Raw genomic sequence first — 9,807 nt, forward strand, 5'->3', positions numbered from 1 at the left:
TGATACATGAGCACAGCATGTGTAACACTTCAAGTTTCTATAACACCTGTTACTATGCTTTCATTAGAAACATACCAATGTACTACTGATACATGTGGAGCACTTCATGCTTCTAATTTCACATGTTACCATGCTTTCATTAAAAACTTACCAATATACTACTGATACATGTGTAACACTTCATGTTGTAGTCGACCTGGAGAAGGCTTTTGACAAAATGAGCTTAGATTTTATTTGTAAAAGCTTAGTTTTTTTTAATTTTGGCAACTCTCTATTACATTGGATCAAGACACTATATAATAAAACTAACTGTAAAATTATCAATAACGGATACATCTCTGGGACAATACCTCTATTAAGAGGTCTAAAACAAGGGTGCCCTTTGTCTCCATACCTATTTATTATTGCTATGGAAATATTAGCGATTAAAGTTAGATTGAATCAAAATATTGAAGGGCTCAGCAATAATAATATTGAAAGTAAAATAACAATGTATGCAGACGATACTAGCTTCTTTATCAGCCCCAATCCTCATTGTTTGCGGAACCTCCTTGATCTTTTGGATATATTTTCACAGCAATCTGGGCTTAAGCTTAATTATGATAAATGTAAAATTTTAAGGATCGCAAATCTAAAGGGAACATCCTTCCGAATGGAATGCAAAGTGCCTGTTTTGTGGACAGATGGACCTGTTAACATACTTGGTGTTGTTGTACCAGAGAATCTGGAAGATCTATGATCAGTAAATTATGATAATCGACTAAGAAAGCTGGACAAAATTATGCAACTATGGAAAGGGGAATCCTTAACCTTATATGATAAAATATCTATTGTCAAATCGTTAATTATTCCTCAGTTTATTTTTTTGCTTTTGTCATTACCAGCTCCATCACAAAACTTCTTTAAGGTTTATGAACGGAGGGTCTTTGATTTTGTCTGGGACGGCAAACCAGAAAAGATTAAAAGAAAAGTTTTGTACAATGAGTATGAATATGGGGGCCTAAAACTTCTCAACCTCGAAGCTATGTGTCTCTCTTTAAAAGCATCAATTGTTCCAAAGATGTACTTAAATACTGAGTGGTACACAAGTGTCCTGTTGGACAGAAAACATGTAATGTATCAAAGAAAATTGTATCCTTTTTTACAAGTGATCCCCTCCCATTTTTCTTATGTAGAGAGTCTGCTGGGAAACATGGAGGGGTTCATAAAGGAAACAATCCACTCATGGTGGTGTTTTCAATTTCATGTGCCAAAAAAAAGAGATGACATTTTGCAGCAGATAATATGGATGAACTCTAATATTTTAATAGATGGAAAGCCTTTCTTTTGGAAAAATATGTTTGAAAGAGGAATAATTTTTGTCAATGATATTATCAATGAGAATGGTAAAATTATGAAGTATGATGAATTTAGAACTATGTATGGTGATGCTTGTTCAAGCTTTTCTTTTAATCAACTAACTGGAGTAATTAGGAAAAGATGGAAACAAATAATTAATAATGGAACTACTAAATTACTAGTTTGTAAACCTCTAATAAGAAATTCTAGTTGGCAAAAAGGAACTAAAATTAATAAAAAAAAATATAATTTTTATTTAATAAAGAAATCTTTGAAGGCTGTCCCATATAAAACATATGGAAAATGGGAGGACTTTTTTGACTGCCCGTTGCCGTGGGATGCCATATTCAAACTAATCTACAAAACTACTATCGATGTGCAAAACCGTTATTTTCAAATTAAAATTATTTATAACTTCTTACCCACGGGGAAAATGTTAAAACTATGGAATATGACTGAGTCAGATGATTGCCGCTTTTGCTGTCAGGAATCTGAATCCACCCTGCATTTGTTTTGGTATTGTCATATTGTGTCTTCTTTTTGGGTGGAAGTTGAAAAAACGTGTTCAAGGATTGGTTTGTTTATGAAGCTTGATATAGTTTCTGTTATTTTAGGAGAGTTTATTGACAAGCATGACTTAGTCAATTTAATTATAGTACTTGGTAAAAGGTTTATTTTTAAGGCCAAAAATAGATATTCACTTAGTATTACTTTCTTTAAAACATTTATTCAGTATTTTTTCACTTTAGAAAGATACATGATTGACAACGATAATGATGCCAAAAAACATGAAAAAAGATGGGAAATCCTTTAAGGCTTATTATGAAAATGTAATAATATTTATAGATATGCAACAACAGCAACATATATGCTATCTGTTGTTGTGTTCCCTATTTTTGAGTGTACAAAATGAAGGTGTGTGTTGAATCTGACTTGGACATAATATGGACTATACACAAATGCTTTTTATGAAAATGTAATTTTGTTTATAACTTATATGCAATCTGTTGTTTCCCTAATTTTTGTTGTTGTACATGGATGAGGGTGTGTGTTGCTGAGCCCACTTTGACATTGTCTGGACTGGACCTGGTTTTAAAAACCTTTTAGACAAGTCTAATTCCATTAACAACCTGGTCTGATGAAGATAAGGTTATTTTTTTTTTTTTTTTTTGTAATAAAATAAAATTAGATTAAAAAAAGGAAAACAATGAAATTTTTTGGGGATAAAAAAGAAAGTAAAATCATATAAAACAATTACATAAAAAATAGTAATTAATGATAGTGTTAGTGGACCGGCGACACACACAATCATGTGTGTTTCAGGGACTGTGTCCCTTGCAGACTGTGTTATATATGTTGTGGGAACCAGCATTTTGGTAGCAGAAAGAAACAACCCTTTTTTGTGTGAGTGGGTGTGGCTGGGTGTGAATGAGGGAGGGAGGGGTTTTCTTTGGGGGGTTGATGCACTGATGGAAAGTGTATCTTGTGTGTTTTTGTGTTGATTTAATAAAAAATAAAAAAACACTAAATGTTTCTATTGCACATTACCATGCTTTCATTAGAAACTTACCAATGTACTACTGATACATGTGTAACAGCATGTGTAACACTTCATGTTTATATTAGACATGTTGCCATGCTTTCATTAGAGACATACCAATGTACTACTGATACATGTGCGACAGCATGTGTAACACTTTGTATTTCTGATACACATGTTACCTTGCTTACATTAGAAACATACCAAAGCACTACTGATACATGTGTAACACCTTGTTTCAATTACAGAACAGTTACCGCGCTTTCATACTGCAACATGTCATGTATTACTGCTACAAGTGTAACAGGCTTGCAAACAGTATATCATGCATGTAACATTAAAAAAATTAGTCAAAGGTCTGATTGTACTGGAGGACAATGTGAAATTCCTATATTTGTGTTACACATCCATCCATCCATTTTCTATCGCTTATTCCCTTTTGGGGTCGCGGGGGGCGCTGGCGCCTATCTCAGCTACAATCGGGCGGAAGGCGGTGTACACCCTGGACAAGTCGCCACCTCATCGCAGGGCCAACACAGATAGACAGACAACATTCACACACTAGGGCCAATTTAGTGTTGCCAATCAACCTATCCCCAGGTGCATGTCTTTGGAGGTGGGAGGAAGCCCACGCCTTCACGGGGAGGACATCCAAACTCCACACAGAAAGATCCAGAGCCTGGATTTGAACCCAGGACTGCAGGACCTTCGTATTGTGAGGCAGACGCACTAACCCCTCTGACACCGTGAAGCCCTGTGTTACACATGTAACACATAAAAAAAAAAAAAACATCATGTGTTTGTATTACATGTATAATGCACACTGTAAATCTTGCATGTAACACCCAATACATATACGTGTTAGGTGTGTTGTACAGAGGACGACGTATGAACATATTATGCTTGTGTTACTGGTTCTGGCTGAGTACTACAACAAGACCATAGATAATTAATAAAAATGCTAATCATTTCCTCTGTAACGTAACAGTCGAACCGAGTCACCCCTTCGACGGTACATGTAGTTAGTTAGCAATGAAGGGTAGTTAGTTAGCTGTGAAGGGTAGTTAGTTAGCTATGAAGGGTAGTTAGTTAGCTATGAAGGGTAGTTAGTTAGCAATGAACGGTAGTAGGTTAGCTATGAAGGGTAGTTAGTTAGCTATGAAGGGTAGTTAGTAGGCAATGACGGGTAGTTAGTTAGCTATGAAGGGTAGTTAGTTAGCTATGAAGGGTAGTTAGTAGGCAATGAAGGGTAGTTAGTTAGCAATGAAGGGTAGTTAGTTAGCAACGAAGGGTAGTTAGTTTGCAATGAAGGGTAGTTAGTTAGCAATGAAGGGTAGTTAGTTAGCAATGACGGGTAGTTAGCTAGCATTATGGGTTGTTAGTTAGTATTAAGGAGGTCCGTTAGTTAGCAGCCTCGCAGCATCTGCAGCCTGACTCTGGCGAAAGTGCGACAATTAGCAGAAAGACGACGCAAGAGGACTCTTCTGTCCGTGAAACACAACACTTTGTAGGCAAGCTGCCTTCAGAAAGGGACGAAATTAAACACTTGTGTCGATGCTAAGTGCTAGCAGCGCCAAGCTAGCTAAGCTCCATGTAGCCTACAACCTACCAGCCAGCAGCGGTCACAGCTCAACACTCAGCCCGCTATGACACACTGCGTAGGTTAGCTCCAGGCGGGGCCCTCCGTGTCCATCCATTGGTTACATTCGACGTGTTAGTCCACGAGTGATCGCGACCGCGACGCCCTCTTCTCCTTCATCGCCGGTAGCCATTTTTCTCTGCCCGACATCCACATAATAGCAAGGATCGTCTAGGAAGAGTTCTGACCGCGAGCATCCTCCTGTGGAGCCCAGCAGCCCGGACAACATTGTGAGGAAAACAGCTGACATCTAGCGGGGGAACGGAGGAAGACAACACCCAGACAACATTGTGAGGAAAACAGCTGACATCTAGCGGAGAAATGGAAGAGGACAACACCCAGACAACAATGTGAGGAACACTGCTGACATCTAGTGGAGAAACAGAAGAAGACACCACCCGACAACATTGTGAGGAGCACCGCTGACATTAAAATAATCCCCTCAATTGAATATAAAGACAATATAACATATATCCATAAACGTTGATGCATATACAAAAGTGCAATATATTTATCTGTAGAATAATCTATTTATTTATATCTGCACCTTATTGCTCTTTTATCCTACATTACCGTCAGCTAATGTAACACAATTTCGCACTTATTTGTTCTGCAAAGTTCAAATTTGAATTACAATAAAAGGGAGTCAAAGTCTAAGTCTAAGTCTAAGTCTAAGTCTAAGTTAAGTACGACAGGGAGGAAGGAGACAGCACGACAGTAGTTCTAGCTCAACGGATTTTATTGAGCTTTTGATGGACACGTAGGGTATGCTACTATGTGCGTGCATGAAAGTATATATTTTAACCATACAGGAATTACCGGAGGTTGTTGTAAGTGCGTGTTGGTTGTGGCATCAAACAAGTCCTAAGGGGTAAGCAAAAGAAGTGCGTGATCCTAGCGAGGTCCGCGTCCAGAGGTCCAGGTCCGAGAACGGGGAAGTCGAGGATCGAGGAAGGCAGTCAGAGTTCAGGGGGAGATCAGCAGGTGAGGCGCACGGTTCATTGCTGTGACACAGAGACAACTGCGGGAGCAGGAGACCACAAGGACAGGTAAGTACGGGGCACGAAGGAACAAAGAGAGAGCAGACACAGGAGAGGAGCCAGAGACGCAAAGCTTACTGAAACAGAGGCTGCGTTCCAGTGTAGAGTAGATAGCAGAGTGAGCCTTTATGCTGTTGCTCCTCATCAAGTCCAAGTGTGTTGATTGAAGATTGCCTCCGGCTGTAGAGGCGCATGTGTGGGCGTGCCATGCGGTGCTCGCAGAGGAGCCTCTAGGTTCTCCTGCTGTGTAGGGAGAAGCAGACTGCGCGTGCACCGTAACAGTGCCCCCTCTCTTATACGAGGCTCCCAAGGAGCGACGGAGAGCTCCAGTGTTGGCCCGATAGAAGTCCTCCAGAAGGGAGGGGTCAGCAAGGTAGGAGGCCGGCACCCAGGATCTTTTTTCTGGACCATGCCCCTCCAATCTACCAAAAACACCAGGCCCCTAAATTGGCGACGGACCTCGAGGATCTCTTTAACGATTCATACCGGGTCCCCGTTATCCAGGATTCTAGGATGGGGGGATAGGGTCAGGTGAAGAGAGTGGCCTGATAGAAACAAGTTTGATCTGAGAGACATGGACCAGCGGATGTCGCTTCACAGATGGGCGAAGAGACAGTCTCACAGATGAAGGAATGATGATGGCCTCCACTGTATAAGGTCCTACAAAGTTTATGGGCTGGTACTTGTAGGTGGAGGTCCTTAGCTCGTAACAGGACTTTTTGCCCGGGAGTGTAGGATGGAGCCGGAATGCACCGTCGGTTGGCACTGCGGCAGATCCTCTAAGAGGCCCTCAACAGAGTAGCATGGGCGGTCTTCCAAATCTGGCGACATCTCTTGATGTGTCTGCGAGAAGAAGGTACGGCCACTTCGGCCTCCTGTTGGGGAAACATAGTGGGTTGATAGCCTAGGGAGCATTCAAATGGTGACAAACTGGTGGCCGAGCTCTTCGTGGAGTTGTAGGCGAACTTGACCTAGGGCAATAACTTGCTCCAAGAGGCAGGTTGGCGGACGGCAACACAGCGCAGCATGGTCTCCACACACTGGTTAGTTCTCTCCGCTTGCCCGTTACTCTGTGGGTGGTATCCTGAGGTAAGACTGACCGTGGCCCCAATTCCCTGCCACACCCGGGAAGTGAACTGGAGGGCTGGTTTAGAAAACAATGTCCATCGGTATGCCGTGCTGCTTAACCACATGAATGGCAAGGAGATCGGCCGTCTCGGAAGAAGAGGGGAGTTTAGACAGGGGAACAAAATGTGCGGCTTTGGAGAAGCGGTCGACGATGGTGAGAATGGTGGTATTACCTTGAGATGGTGGAATCCAGTAATGAAATTCAGATTTATGTGTGATCAGGGATGACCGGGGACAGGCAGTGGGCACAGCAGGCCCACCGGCGGTCTGTGGGAGTATATGTTGCGAAAACAGGTACTGCACGCAGCGATAAACTCACGGGTATCCATGGCCATCGATGGCCACCAGAACCACCGGGAGATGAACAAGAGGGTTTGCTGGAATCCCACATGGCAGAAGACGATGCTGGAAGGCGCCCAGTCCAAGAATCTGGGGCGTAGCTCTCGGGGAACAAAAAGTTTGTTGAGGGGTCCACCCCCTGGTCCGGGATTGGCGTTCAGAGCGTCCCCAACCTGGTTCTCCATTTCCCAGGTGATCATGCCGATAATTCTGGCAGGAGGGAAAATGGGTTCTTCAGGAGTGGTGCAGGCAGGCTACTCCGAGAACTGCCAGGACAGGCCGGCAGGGCGGGGTTGGGGTGCCGACGAGAAGCTGGCAGAGGTAAGGGCTCGCTCTGCTGCACGTTCCACAAGTCCTTCACAGCACTCTGTGTTAAGATAAACAGTCTTTAAAAAGTGTATGGCATGAGAAATATATATTTTCTATTATTGGTGAGTGTATTGTTAGCACTTACCAGCTGAGTGATACATATTGATTTGGGTCACGATGGAGGTTCTTTAGCTTTCTATTGGTCTGAAAATGTTGTGTTCTGGGCTTTAGAAGAACTTGTGTCTCGTATGATCTTATACTTCTAACTGTCTGCTCAATGTGGGCCGGATGGACATGTTCATGTGTACTAGGGTTGTCCCCATACCAACATTTTGGTACCGGTACCAAAATGTATTTCCATAATTTTCTAAAGAGAGGGAACCACAAAAAAAATCATTATTGTCTTTATCATAACAAAAAATCTTATTGTACATGAAACATAATTTTTATTACCGTAATTTCTTCCTAAATAAAATAGTGGACTTACTAGACAACTTGTCTTATAGTAGTAAATAAACAAACATATACTCCTAATTAGTCTGCTGACGTATGCAGTAACATATTGTGTCATTTATCTGCCTATTATTTTGTGTAGATTATGAAGGACAAACTGTAAAAATTGATTATTAATCCACTTGTTCATTTACTGTTAATATCTTCTTATTTTCTGTTTTAACATGTTCTATCTACACTTCTGTTAAAATATAATAATAAATAAATAAATGGGGTGTAATCAGGAGCAAGGGTGAAGTGTCTTGCTCAGGACACAACGGGCGTGACGATGTTGGTACTAGGTGGGATTTGAACCAGGGACCCTCGGGTTGCGCACGGCCACTCTTCCACTGCGCCACGCTGTCAAATTTAGAGCACAAAATGTGTCTGGGGGCATGTATGTCTCATTTTTAGGAACAACAATAATACAAAAACTCACAAAAAATGTCTGATTGAATGCTAAACATGTTATGACAGACTGCCTTGAAAAACAGAATGGAATTTTATTATTTTTTTACTGAACGAGACACCCAGAATAACTTATTCTTCTCTTCTTTGATACTTTACATTTGTTTTGGATGATACCACACATTTAAGTATCGATGCGATACCAAGCACTTACAGGATCATACATTGGTTATATTCAAAGTCCTCATGTGTCCACGGACATATTTCCTGACTTTATAAACAAAATATAAACAAAAAAAAATATATATATATATATTTTGTGATGCTAAAAACAATCGATGTAATCATTGTGGTATCTACTAAATACAGTCTTGTACTTGGTATCATTACAGTGGATGTCAGGTGTAGATCAACTTATGGCATTTGTTGACATTGTGACGCCGGTGAGCTATTTTATCCTCCTACGGTGTGTAGTGAAGCATGTTTAGCTATTCCTCGTCCTTCAGTGATAATGCTACTTGTGAGAAACGTCATCTATTTGTCGCCATGGAGACAAAGATTAGTGATTTGTATAGTGTACGACCATAGGTTGTGGAGTCATTTTACTCAATACCTGTAGTTATAAAAGACAAAGTATTTTATATTTGCCTTTAAAAAAGAATAAGAACCCTTTGTTAAAAGACTCTCTCCCTCTAACAACTAAAAAGCTGTTGTAAATAATGATGCTGTGTTCCAAACATAAATGATTTACTGAACTTGTGTGAGCCTATATATATATATATATATATATATATATATATATATATATATATATATATACAAACCCCGTTTCCATATGAGTTGGGAAATTGAGTTAGATGTAAATACAAACGGAATGCAATGACTTGCAAATCCTTTTCAACCCATATTCAGTTGAATATGCTACAAAGACAACATATTTGATGTTAAAACTGATAAACATTTTTTTTTTTGCAAATAATCATTAACTTTAGAATTTGATGCCAGCAACACGTGACCAAAAAGTTGGGAAAAGTGGCAATAAATACTGATAAGGTTGAGGAATGCTCATCAAACACCTATTTGGAACATCCCACAGGTGTGCAGGCTAATTGGGAACAGGTGGGTGCCATGACTGGGTATAAAAGCAACTTCCATGGAATGCTAAGTAATTCACAAACAAGGATGGGGCGAGGGTCACCAATTTGTAAGCAAATTGTCGAAAAGTTTTAGAACAACATTTCTCAACTAGCTATATCAAGGAATTTAGGGATTTTACCATCTACGGTCCCTAAAATCATCAAAAGGTTCAGAGAATCTGGAGAAATCACTGCACGTAAGCGATATCACGGACCTCTGATCCCTCAGGCGGTACTGCATCAAAAAACGACATCAGTCTGTAAAGGATATCACCACATGGGCTCAGGAACACTTCATAAACCCACTGTCAGTAACTACAGTTGGTCGCCACATCTCTACTATGCAAAGCGAATCCCATTTATCAACATTACCAAGGAACTTTGCTGGGCCCGAGCTCATCTAGGATGTACTGAAGCACAGTGGAAAAGTGTTCTGTG

At 40.6% G+C, this 9,807-nt stretch overlaps 1 protein-coding gene across 4 annotated transcripts in view; it reads right to left on the reverse strand.

Moving 5' to 3' along the window:
• Nucleotides 1–4,791, reverse strand: part of wdfy3 (WD repeat and FYVE domain containing 3) — a 156,954-nt gene extending 152,163 nt beyond the window's left edge. For 3 of the 4 annotated variants that reach the window (XM_061906061.1, XM_061906060.1, XM_061906058.1), the window contains exon 1: nt 4,488–4,790. The gene's annotated coding sequence lies outside the window, so the exon portion shown is untranslated. Of the gene's footprint in view, nt 1–4,487 lie in introns of all 4 variants that reach the window. The other variant, XM_061906059.1, reaches the window with a different exon arrangement.
• Nucleotides 4,792–9,807: the final 5,016 nt, after the last annotated feature.

The sequence above is a fragment of the Nerophis ophidion genome, linkage group LG07 (assembly GCF_033978795.1).
Source record: "Nerophis ophidion isolate RoL-2023_Sa linkage group LG07, RoL_Noph_v1.0, whole genome shotgun sequence".
In the NCBI taxonomy this organism is placed as follows: domain Eukaryota; kingdom Metazoa; phylum Chordata; class Actinopteri; order Syngnathiformes; family Syngnathidae; genus Nerophis; species Nerophis ophidion.